The 13,673-nt window shown below is 45.8% G+C and overlaps 1 non-coding gene across 1 annotated transcript; it reads left to right on the top strand.

The window, feature by feature from the left end:
- Nucleotides 1-203: 203 nt before the first annotated feature.
- On the top strand, nt 204-278 carry Trnas-cga (transfer RNA serine (anticodon CGA)). The gene has a single exon. It is a non-coding gene; the product is annotated as a tRNA-Ser (tRNA).
- Nucleotides 279-13,673: the final 13,395 nt, after the last annotated feature.

The raw sequence follows: 13,673 nt of genomic DNA, 5'->3' as shown, positions 1-13,673 counted from the left end.
GCCAGGTAACATTTCAGGCACATGGTGTAATAACTGAAGTATACAAGTGGAGCGATACGGAGTGCGAATGATTCTGCCGACTATAAGGATACAAATGGGGAATTCCACCGTCATAAGCAACAACAGGAGAGCTTCTGTTAAGTTTGGAAGGTAGGAGACGAGGTACTGGCAGAAGTAAAGCTGTGAGGACGGGGCGTGAGTCGTGCTTGGGTAGCTCAGTTGGTAGAGCAATTGCCCGCGAAAGGCAAAGGTCCCGAGTTCGAGTCTCGGTCCGGCACACAGTTTTAATCTGCCAGGAAGTTTCGTAACAAATGACCAGGTATTTAAGTCCTATAGCTTAGGAATGAATACCACGGAAAAGGCATAGCAGATCGGCTGTTAGCATGCTACTATGATGAGCATCCATGCAAAGTGCTTGAATCATGATGAACCATGAGTAGATGACAGGGTACTGGACGCCTATGCCTCATAACAAAATTCTGAGTTCGGAGGCTTGTTTGCTGGCGGCTTCGGTATCACTTATCGATACCACCCCACTGGCGTCCTGCAGCTGCCAACTGAATTGCAAGTTCCCGTATGACGCCGATAGCACTCACTTGGAATCTGGTGCACACCATGATGTACTCCCACGAACCACGCTTCCAGTGACTCCGTATCGTGAGCGCCCTCTGCTGTCGTGATGTAGAATGGCTAGCGGCAGCAGCTCAGCCCACTTGCATTTGGTGCGGCGATCTACGGTAGATCTCATAAAAACTATTTCAGAGCACACCGATCAGCGAACGCGACTCCTAGTAGCAGGCGATCTGTATGCGTTTCCATGTAGAATTTACGATATCGTCAATTACCTTTGCAGTATTCATGGGATCACTGAAATTCTGCTCTGCATCAGATTAAACGTCTATCCTCGTGTAATGAATGACGTACCTTGTTATTCGAAGTCAACGATCGAGTCTGGATACAACATTAGCCAGGCAAATGGCAGCTCGAAGCAAGCACCGCATGACGGATGCAGGCCGTTGGCGGCAGTATTATGGATGGATGGCGCTCTCCTGCGCTCGGAAGAGACCTTGTAACCCTACGCTCGGGCGCACGATACTAATTAAAGCCTGTACTATGGTAATTTGACGGGCTTCACCTTATAAGAAAGGATTTTGGTATATATGTTGACCGCGTGTACCAGAATGGACGCAAAATCAGACTTTCACCCACTCAGTAACAACAATGATACGTCAAGAAAGTCTGAAGTGCAACTACACGTTAGGACGGACAAGAAACAACACAGCAGATGCTACCAATTTGTTAATAAAACGGTCGCCAGCCTAATTAGGCATTAATTGAGTTTCTTCCCTGTACAAGTTGAAGTACGTGTATGTAAAACAAAACGTAATAACACTGCATAATATGGTAAATTTTTGAACCAGAAAATCTACTGAACTAATAATTTCACTTTCTGTACTAATATGAACAAGCCATAAATACACAACAATACACTATAATGTTTACTACAAACTTCGTACTGTCTATGGATCTGATTAAAATCGGGCATAGGTTACCCTAGAAATAGCACTTTCGAAACACATATACAATGTCAATTTTGAAAAAGGTAAAACACTAATAAATTTTGGTTTTATATTGACTTTAACTTTGCTGGTCAAATTAGTTCAGTACACTTCAGAATTTAAATGCATAGAAAAGACAAGGAGGGGGGAGGGGGGGGGGGGAGGACCCTGAAACTGTTATGATGATTGTACTGAAATTTTTGATTATCGAAATCGTTAAGCACTCAAAATTTCCAATATATGAGTTACTACTCTTTTTGTCTTATTTCTTGCCCATTTAACTACCATTATTTTTGTCTCAAATTAATTAGCCTTCATTACTAAACCAATTTCAACATTATCTTCCAACTTTGTCAGACCTATATTATTTATCTATATATTCATTAACAACAAAGTTCTTTAAACATCATTCTAACATAGATAGGTCTGCAGGTAATTATTATTAACATAAACTTTAAATCTTCATCTCGGGACACTCGGATAGCACAACATGTGGAAAGGACCCTGTCTAGGTTAGTGATGAGGATAATTAAATGATAAGACAGTTCTGGTAAAAGTTAAGTTGTTATTGAACAGTGAGGAACAAAAGTAACACTGGTCCACACGAATACAGTACTAAAAGTTTCAACCTGTTCGTATCGATGCGGCGGTTGGCGGGCGGCGAGATGGCGAGGCGCAAAGCACACATACAATCACAGCTATGGCTCTTGATGTATCGGCACTTTACTTCTTCATAGCGTCGCAATATTTTTCCATTTAGTGCCTATGGAATTTTGCCATGCTGTATAGTCGTCGGAAACGGCACATCCGAGGCTCAATGAAACTACGTCTTCCAGGAGAGCCTCCTCGATCCAGAGCGTGTTTCTCAGACCGATGCCTAACTCCGACTACTACTGCTGAGCCCGTTATGCCGTACAGTGCCCGTGTGCATTTTCCCGCGCTCGCCTACCATCCACCTTTTACCGCTCCCCTACAGACAGAGTATTCACCCGAGGTTTTGCATTCTACATATCCTAATACATTGCCTACGTATGGACCAGGCGCACAATTACAACTTTAACATCTTACAACAGTTTCAACATTTCTTACATTTCAATTTTGTTATAATATTGCTTGCAATTTGACATAAACATTAATATTTACATCGAAAATTGTGTACAGTTTCTTTAACATAATGACATGAAAAGAAAAGAAATGAATTCAGAACATCGATTACACTAATTTATCGAAAATCAGAAGAAAAAATTATTATATGTGGAATAGTACAGCGTTGTTGTTGTTACAACCTGTGGTAGTAATGGAAGCCACAATTACAGCTGTGGACCACATGAACATCATTAAGGACCACCTGCACCCTTTCATACCTCATGTCCTCCCCGACAGCGACAACATCTTACCACAGGATAAATGTCTGTGTCACAAAGCCACAATCATGTGATAGTGTTTTGGGGACAGTGAATCCACTTTGATGTTTTAGCCACAAAATTCGCCTGATCTGAAGCTGATGGAACACATGTGGGATGCTATCGGGTACCCAAAAACAACTACCCCATAATGTATAGGAATATTTGTGGAATTTCAGGGAGAAAAACAAACAGATGGAGAACACAGAAAAATCGATTACCACAGGGCAGTGTGCTCGCGCCATTCTTATTCAACATTAACGCTAGTGAGCAGCCATTACCTGAAAGAGCACAGAACTATGTTTTATGCAGATAACTGTGCAACCACTTCTAAGGCCTATTTTGAAAACATCGAACAAACCTTGTCTAGAGCCCCGGAATAATTTATCACCTTCTACAATGACAATCACCTGAAACAGAATCCTGCCTAAACTCTGACCTGTGTATCCGTGCTCAGGAACAAACAAGCATCTAAAAACCTTCAGATCATCGGTTCTTAAACTGCGTCTTGCTCTCATATAGTTAGGAGTGACTCTATAGCGTACAATGACATGTGAGAAACACTGCCTAAACATGAAACAGGAACGGTATGTAGGAAACAACATGGTACGGAAACCGACACATAATATATGGGGAGCTCACCCACGCACTTTAAGTACTAGTGCGGTAGTGCTGTGTTGCTCCAGTACTGATACGCGTGTTAAAAGTCCAACCATGTTAGAAACATAGACGTGCCTCTTAATGAGATCTGTCACATTATCTCAGGTAGTATAAGACCTACACCCGTAGATCGACTACACCGTCTTGCTCACATAACCGCTCCTGAAATTAGGCGCAACATAGCTGGTTGATGCGCGAAAAGTAAGGCTATGACTGCAGAAACCCATCACTTATATGACTCTCAGACACCACATCCTCAATCGAAATCAAGGAGGAGCTTCTTGGCAATTACTGAAGCTGTTACAGGAACACCATTGCAAGCAAGGGTCTCAAAGTGGCTCGGGTATGTCAGCATTTGGAGAAATGAATGGTTACGAAGAAAGAGCTCCCTCCATGTCATTCTGAGAAGTGAAAAACATGTACAGCTCTCAACAGACTGCGCTCAAGACCAACGAGATGCAAGACAAACCTGCAGTTATGGGGTCCTCATGAGAAGTCGTTTTCTTCTTGTGCTGCGCAAGCTAAGAACCATCTAATACGGTATTCTTCCTCTCCAGCCACATGCCTTATGAGAGACTTAATAAGTGTCGCACTGAATGCCTACACTGAATGCCCTAGACGTGGAAAATTGCTGGTCATCCACCGTATACACTGATGTCAGTGATCGATTTTGTTTTGTAGATAATGGAATGCGTACTTCTGATACGATAATAAATTATATGTGCATAAAAACCCAGTGCCAGCTACCTCCAGAAACCTACCATGTACACGTAGAACCCATGCCACATTCATCATGGCTGTGTGAAGTTCCGAAGTTGCACCAACATGTCATTAAGTAGGTGGTTATAATGTTATTGCCCATTGTGTTTATCTGCAATAAATGTAGGTAGTAATAAAACAGTCTATGCTTCTCATATGAGGAAATGCAGATACTCATATGAGGAAATGCAGATAATCTTCATAGCAGCCCTGATGTTCCTAAATGATACCAGTTGGGTACACTAGAAGAGCATGAAACTTTTACTGAATAAAAAACATGTTCGATAAGGAACAGTCTCATCAACTGTTAAAAGAACGAAGCCTTTTCTGAAGTACTTGCTATTACCTTCTCAGTATTTTTTGTTTATTTTCTATGTTGGGGTTATTTTTTTAGCTTGCACATGTTTGATGGTACATCGACTTATGAAGTGTACTATATCGGCTGTTTAACGAACACTTGATCCGCCAGCGACCATTTTTCCACTCTTAACACGCGCTTATGGGCTAGCGTCATCTAACCTGTTCCCAGTATACATCTAATTCACCTACACCTGTGATTAAGTAATTTTTTAATAGAACTTACTTTGACCATAGTAAATTTGACAATAAATGCTACATTCTGAATATATCAAAGTTTCATACACCGAAGCTACAAAGAAACTAGTGCAGGCGCGCGTATTCAAATACAGAGATTTGAAAAGTAACAGAATACGGCGCTGCGGTCGGCAACGCCTATATAAGACAATAAGTGTCTGGTGCAGTTGTTAAATCGGTTACTACTGCTACAATGGCACGTCATCAAGAGTTAAGTGAGTTTGAACATGGTGTTATAGTCGACGCACGAGCGATGGAACACAGCATCTCCAAGGTAGTGATGAAGTAGGGATTTTCCGTAAGACCATTTCACGAGTGTACCGTGAATTTCAGGAATCCGGTAAATCATCAAATCCACAACATCGCTGCCGCAGAAAAAAGATTCTGCAAGAACGGGACCAACGACGACTGAAGAGAATTGTTCAAAGTGACAGATATGCAACACTTTCGCATGTTCTTGCAGATTTCAGTGCTGGGCATTAACAAGTGTCACCGTAGGAACGATTCAACGAAACATCTTTGATATGGGCTCTTGGAGCCGAAGGACCACTCGTGTACCTTTGATGACTGCACGACACAAAGATTTACGCCTCACCTTGTCCCGCCAACACCGACACTGGACTGTTGATGACTGGGAACATGTTACCTGGTCAGACGAGTCTCGTTTCAAATTGTATCGAGTGGATGGACGTGTACGGATATGGAGACAACCTCATGGATCCATGGATCCTGCATGGTAGGAGGGGACTGTTCATGCTGATGGAGACTGTGTAATGGTGTGGGGCATGTGCAGTTGGAAAGATACGGGACCGCTGACACGTCTGGATACGAGACTGACAGGTGACACGTACGTAAGCATTGTGACTGATCACCTGTATCCATTCATGTTCACTGTGCATTCCGACGGAGTTGGGAAATTCCAGCAGGACAATGCGACACCTCTCACTTCCATAATTGCTACAGAGGGGCTCCAGGAACACTCTTCTGTATGTAAACACTTTCGATGGCAACCAAATTCCCCTGACCTGAGCATATATGGGATGGCTTGCAACGTGCTGTTCAGAAGAGATCTCCATCCACTCGTACTCTAACGGATTTACGGACAGCCTTGAAGGATTCGTGGTATCAGACGTTAGTCAAGTCCCTGCCGAGTCGTGTTGCGGCACTTCTGTGGGCTCGGGGGGCCATGCACGATATGAGGCAGATGTATCAGTTTCTTTGCCTCTTGAGTGTATTATTATGTGGTTAACGGTTGCCTGCAATTCCACCAATAATATTGCAAACCGATACCAATATTATAAATGGAAAATTAACTCTATTTGTTATGCTTTCACGACTAAACCAATGAACCGATATCGATGACATTTGGTATGGCGATAGCTTGAATTTTGGCAGTAAACATAAACTGCTTAAGAAAAAAAGGTTGTTATGTGAAATAGGGAACGGAACACCTGTTAAAGTTGTTGCATGATGTAGACGTTTTGTAATCTGTATGCTATTTATTTATTATTTCCTGCAATTTTCATATCTATATCTATATCCATAGCTGCATCTATAGCTCGATGCATATATTGGTGCTCCAGTCCACAACTCCCCACAGACTCCTTCACAGCATTGCTGCCGTTCCCGCCGCATCTTGCTGAACTGAGGCAATTGAAAGCGGGAGAACACATATCACGAACTATGCCAACCTAAACGAGTAGATAACTGACGGTAGCTGACGTTATTGCACATATTGTAGCTTACTCACTATCACACAACATAACAAAAATATTGTTATGCAAGCACAGTTATTGTCAACAGCTAGTATGTCTGTGTCTCAAGCAAGTTTGCTGGCATGTACTGTTGTACTTTCAGGATTGAATGCAGTTGTGTGGATTGCTTTGTAAATCAGTTTCTTAGCATTTTCCGGACCGTTACTTCTCTGTGTGTTTAGACAGAACATCTGACACTAATGATGAATTTCTAAGGACTCGAGACCAGTTATGATAGAATTTGTGCAATACACGGCTAAAAAAATAAATTAGTGAACTAAATATAGAAGATAGTCGCTGTGTTTCTTTCATATAGTGTGTATAAGTCGCATAAATCTAATTCACGTGAACTATATGATAGAGATAGCAATCCACTACTTCGGCTGTCATTTGAAAATGCAGCCCATGTATTCTTTCAATCTGCTGATGTTTGACTGTCATATTTCCCTTTCTCCATCCAATAATCTCGGTTTCACGCTTTAACTACAATTTCGGCTCCACACTATGGAGAATAAGGTTTTATTCGATACTTATATGTAAGTTTCATACTAAAATACTTATCGAAAATCATATTGTGCTTCATAAGCTGCTTTGAGGGAACCATATTATTGCTCTCAATCTAAACTGAAAACAGATTATCACCTTAGTTCACATATTTAAATGACAACACAAATTTAGTCTCTAGAGATAAGATGCGTTTTCTGTGATGTATCTGAAGAAAACCCCGCACGAACAGGCCACGATACTGACCGGCCGGTCGCACAGGCGTCACTGGATGCGTATTGAAGGGACATGTGGTCAGTACACCACTTTCCCGGCCGTTTTGTCAGTTTACAAGACCGGAGTTGCTACTTCTCAGTCAAGTAGCTCGTCAGTTCGCCTCACAAGGGCTGCCCGCTTGCCAACAGCTCTCGGCAGACCGGATGGTCACCCATCCAAGTGCTAGCCCAGCCCGACAGCGCTTAACTTCGGTGATCTGACGGGGACTAGTGTTATCACTGGGGCAAAGCCGTTGGCCTGTGTTATACCTGGCGGAATGAATTTTATGAACAGTGGTTAAAATTTACATATTAGGTTTTTACGTTCAGGTTTATTTGTAGAGATGAGGTGCAGGAATGAAAGTCATGCATGTGTCCAGATATTCGCATACGCTACAAGATGGGTAATAAACAATGTGTGTTAAATCTAAGAAGAAATAACAAGAACGAAGGTCAACAATGAAATTCTCAGATTTAAGAAAAGGTGTAAAAAGGAATGCAGTCTTCCTCCCTACTATTCAATCTGTATATCGAATAGGCAATCACATAGAAAAAGTACAATCGGAAATGGAATTAAAATTCGGGGTGAAAGACTATCTGTGATACGATTTGTTGATGCTAGTGAAAGTGAGGACATATCGAATTATTTGAACAGTGTAATGAATAGAGAATATTGATTGGGAGTAAGCAGAAGAAAAACAAAAGTAATAAGAAGTGGCAGAAACGAGATTAGTGATAAACGTGAAAAAATCATTTGGGACCTCAATGTAGAAAAACTGAAGGAATTCTGCTACCTTAGAAGTAAGATAATGTGTGGCAAATGAAACAAGGAGTGCACAAAAAGCAGAGTATCAGAGACAAAGGAAGCAGTCCTAACGAAAAGAAGTCTGCTAGACTCAAATATTTGCTTTAATTTTTTTGAAATGTCTACCTGGATCACAGCACTATACAGAAGTGAATCATGGACTGTGGGGAAGCTGTAAGATAAGATAATCGAAGCGTTTGAGATGAGATACTAGAGTAGGATGTAGAAAATTCGATGGACTAGTACATAAGAAATGAGGTTCTCCACACAACAGGCGAGGAAAGAAATGTGCATAAAACACTGAAAAGTGACAAGGTGGGAGAACCGCTGTTAAGACTTTAGGGAATGAGTTTAATGGTACTAGAGAGGGGTCTAGTGGGTGAAAACTATAGGGTAGGAATATATCAACAATTAACTGAAGGTACAAGCTTTAAGCGCCCATTTACAGACTGAGTGTTTAGGAAATCCTCGCACGTGCACAACCCCTTCTGCAACCCGTCTGGCTGTGCATGGCGACCGGCGACCGACTGACAGACCCTACCTGCTAACAAATAGCACAGGATGGGCACACTATACTGATGGAGTGTGAACTGGCAGTAATTGAGTCAGGGCCCCAGTTCGCAGGTGGACCTGTCTGCTGAGCCACCCGACGAGTGAGTCTGCCTGGACCTCCTCAGCTGGATACAGGCGCTGGGCTTGCGGTTGGAACCGTGGTCCGGGTGCGTCGGTTCCACCCGCGAGCCCCCACCTGCTTATTTGTTTACCGCCGAGGCCGACTGCCACGACATACTGTCCGCATAATACACACATCAACATAAGTTATGCATCACCACGATTCCAAGAACTCCTGAAGATAGACGTGGAGTGTGGATATTGTATCAGAGCCCGTTTGACTGTTCAGGGATGTCACTAAACCCGCCAAAAAGATATAAACAACCATGTATGAGCACCGCCTATTAGACGGAGGGGTTCCGACAGCCGATAAGTTCCAGTCATTCTACCAGGAAGGAGGTACACGGCTACTGTTGTCTGTAGTTCCACCATGTCTAGCCGGTCAGTACCGCGGTTCGATCACGTCCACATTGTTTACTTTGTGCCAGGAAGGGCTCTCGATAAAGGAAGTGTCCAGGTGTCTCGGAGTGAACCAAAGCGATGTTCTGACATGGAGGAGATACAGAGCGACAGTCAGTGTCGATGACATGCCTCACTCAAGCCCACCGAGGGCTACTACAGCAGAGGATGACCGCTACGTAAGGATTATATGTTCAAATGTGTGTGAAATCTTATGGGACTTAACTACTAAGGTCATCAGTCCCTAAGCTTACACACTACTTAATCTAAATTATCCTAAGGACAAACACAAACACCCATGCCCGAGGGAGGACTCGAACCTCCGCCGGGATCAGCCGCACAGTCCATGACTGCAGCGCCTTCAGACCGCTCGGCAAATCTCGCGTGGCGTAAGGATTATAGCTCGGACCCCTGACAGCAACGCCACCATGTTGAATAATGCTTTTCGTGCGGCCACACGTTTATGTTATGATTGAAAGTGTGCGCAATAGGCTGTATGATGCGCAACTTCACTCCCGACGTCCATGGCGAGATCCATCTTTGCAACCACGACACCATGCAGAGCGGTACAGATGGGGCCAACAACATGCCAAATGGACCGCTCAGGATTGGAATCACGAGTGTCACATATGCCTTCAAGCAGACAATCGTCGGAGACGTGTTTGGAGGCAATCCGGTCAGGCTGAACGCCTTAGACACATTGTCCAGCGAGTGCAGAAGGTGGAGGTTCCCTGCTGTTTTGGGGTGGCATTATGTGGGGCCGACGTGAGCCTCCGGTGGTCACGGATGGCGCCGCAACGGTTGGACGATACGTGAATGCCATCCTCAGACCGATAGTGCAACCATATCGGTAGCATATTGGCGAGGCATTTGTCTTCATGGACGACCATTCGCGCCCCCATCGTGCACATCTTGTGAATGACTTCCTTCAGGATAACGACATCGCTCGACTAGAGTGCCCAGCACGTTCTCCAGACATGAACTCAATCGAACATGCCTGAAATAGATTGACAAAGGCTGTTTATGGACGACGTGACCCGCCAACCACTCTGAGGGATCTATGCCGAATCGCCGTTGAGGAGTGGAACAATCTGGACCAACAGTGCCTTGATGAACTTCTGGATAGTATGCCACGACGAATACAGGCATGCATCAAAGCAAGAGGACGTGCTGCTGGTTATTAGAGGTACCGGTGTGTACAGTCACCACCACTGAAGGTCCCGCTGTATGGTGGTACAGCATGCAATGTGGGGTTTTTATGAGCACTAAAAAGGGCGGAAATGATGTTTATGTTGATCTTCATCCCAATTTTCTGTACAGGTTCCAGAACTCTCGGAACCGACGTGATGGAAAACTTTCTTTGAAGTGTGTACACACCCACGAACCAAGTAGCAGAAGTCAATATTGACGGACTGTTTATGAGCATAAACTCAGATTTCGGTTAAGAAGCTTCGCTTGATATAATGTCGACACACGTTGTTGGCTAAGTTAACTGCTTCATGTGGGACCTATCCTGCCTTGCAGGGTAACTACGTGCATAATATCAAACTCCTTACTGCTGCGCACCTTTCACAGGAACAGATACGAGATATCGAGCGCAGTGTGGAGCATTTAAGTGCCACCATCGGGGGAGGAAGTTGGGAACAGCGTAAGAAGTGGCCATAAATAAAAACAAGGCGCTCGGGAGGAAACTTTTCCCCGGCAGAGGTCAAGCGCCGGAAGAGAGCGAGTCGTGAAGGGGGCTCAAGGGTGCGACCCTCTTCCGCAAACCAGCGCTGGAATATTTCCGGGGGTGTACCGCGCAATTTATTCACAGCAGCTCCGGCGGCCGGCGCCGTAAGACGGTCTTTGCGGACGGGTCCCGAAAAGATGGGGGAGGTATGGCATAGTAGCGGGGGGAGGGGTCGGGGGACGAGGCGAGGCGAGAAGAAGAAGTTCCCTGCTATCGGAATCGCAGTGTGAGCGACTGGGAAAAAGGGGAACCTCACCTCACCTCACCTTGGCTCGCCTCACCTCAGCTCGAAACAGTTTCGGCAGGCCAGTGGGCCCCAGCCGTGGCTGCAGCTGCAGGTGTATAACTTGCCCCCGTCTCCATACCTCACTCCGCCGCCGCTCAAGTCGCGCCAACTTTTACGAGCCTCCTTGCCGCCACTCCGCGGCACCCTCCACCGCCGCAGCGATAACTTGGCGGGGGTGGGAGGCTCGAGGGTGCGGCGGGCGAGTTTGCCGTGACTTGGCGCCTTCCGCCGGCTTTGAAGGCAAGCTCTGCGTACGGCTGCTGTAAATATACGTAAATGATATTAGCCCCTTGAAAAGTTTCTTGCTGCTGCCAGACTGCACGCTCTAGAATCAAGCGACTGCCTGGCTCGTCCTGGTCCGTCAGTGTCCCTGGTGATTGTGTGGGCAGACGACCACATTTACCTACGCATGCTAATTCAGTGTAGGCCTATTTATTATAAAACTACACATTTATATGGGTTACAACACAGTCTAACATATACGACAGCGACATTCACCTCAGTGAAAATTGACAGTCTGGCGGAAGCACACTAGCGCCCCTTGCGGCTGAACACAAACCGTAAGATTGATGTGTTTTCTAAAATTATTTTTTACTTATTTGAGGAAGTAGTTGTTGGACACAGTCCAGTCACACGAATGTGACCACCGCTATTGTTCGACAACGTGCAGTAACTTCTACAGAAATCAGGTGACAGCACTAACAGTGGTGGGTATATAAAGCGTCTCGAAGGAGGGGGGGGGGGGGGGGAGGGTTGTTGCAACTGCGACCGGGACGGTCGCGGGGTAGCAATAACGAAAAGCGCGGCGGGACCCGCGGAGAGGCCCGCGAACAACAACACAACGGGAGAGGACAGACTCGACCAACTAAGGACTGAACGAATACAACAAGATCGAACAACGGAGTTTTTGTGGCGGCGTTCGTAGGGACAAACAATTCGCTGTAGAAACGGCTTACGAAGTCACCGCCACACTTTTAATAGCGGGCCGACCGGTCCGCTGGAACAGTGAACAGAAAGATGAAAACCCAAACACTCTGATTAAATAAAAGTCGGTACTTATCTTTATTAACGATGATACAGAAACACAGTAGTGAACTCCGTGTCTACAGAGATCTGTCTAGTTCGAGTCGGAGCGGCTAGGTCAGCGTCGGCTGACGACAAACAACAACTCTGCTGCGATGAACACACAACTGACTAGCAAGTACACTATTCGGTGGCGAGTATACAACTGAGCGGCGAATACAGAACTGTCCTAGCGCTCGCGACTCCAATGCTTAAGAAACCAGAAGCCAGCGGTGGCGCGCGCAGACTTGCGGCGATTTCCTGTCTCGCTGGCGCTGCTTTTGCGGACGGCGTCCGGACTTTGATGCTGCCAACCTTTTGGCAGCGGGCTCGGGTGGCATTACTGGCTAGGATATAACAGGAGTCACAAGAAAACAAACACGTCCACTCGTACACAGAACAACGAAGTAAGCTGTCTAGCGCGAAGCGAGGTGTCAAGCGACGTTCGCGAGATTAGACTGGCTGGCTGAGCGAGAGGCAGGCACTTAAGTACGCTATCGAGGGCGCCGCTATTGGCCGCTGGAACCAGGTGTTCCAGTGTGGCGCCCTCACACTAAAAGCGGGCCAGGAGGCGAACGCCGCCACAGCTTCCGGCGCGATGGTGCAGAGACCTCTATGGGTCTTCGACGTCCATGACGTCAGACGCGGATTCAAATTCCACGGCGCGCGGTACCAGAGTGTGGTGAGGGGGGTTGGGGGGGGGGGGGCGGAAGACAGTGCAGTCGTTGTCGTAATGCGGAAACAGAGCGATCTATCTGACGTCTATTCTGAACAGACTAAGTTTGTAACGTGGGTTGGAGTTGGGTTCTTTGGGGAAGAAGACCAGACATCGAGGTCATCGGTCTCATAGGATTAGGGAAGGACGGGGAAGGAAGTCGGCCGTGCCCTTTCAAAGGTACCATCCCGGCATTTGCCTGGAGCGATTTAGGGAAATCACGGAAAACCTAAATCAGGATGGCCGGACGCGGGATTGAACCGTGGGTCCTCCCGAATGCGAGTCCAGTGTCTAACCACTGCGCCACCTCGCTCGGTCTGTTTGTAACGTGTACATGTACTGCTGTGGTTAAAGTAATCCGAAGCACAGATTATAGTCGACGTACCGCTTTGCTGTAAGAGTGCCGCAGATAACAACCAAAGGGTTCCTGCTGTGAAATGCAATGTTTCTTGGACCGTATGACGGCCGGCAGTCAGCTTCGTATCCTACCGCTCTCCGAGGCGTCTCCAGGCACG

Source organism: Schistocerca serialis, chromosome 9 (genome assembly GCF_023864345.2).
Source record: "Schistocerca serialis cubense isolate TAMUIC-IGC-003099 chromosome 9, iqSchSeri2.2, whole genome shotgun sequence".
NCBI classification, from domain to species: Eukaryota; Metazoa; Arthropoda; class Insecta; order Orthoptera; family Acrididae; genus Schistocerca; species Schistocerca serialis.
This window is presented reverse-complemented; position numbering and strand designations above follow the sequence as displayed.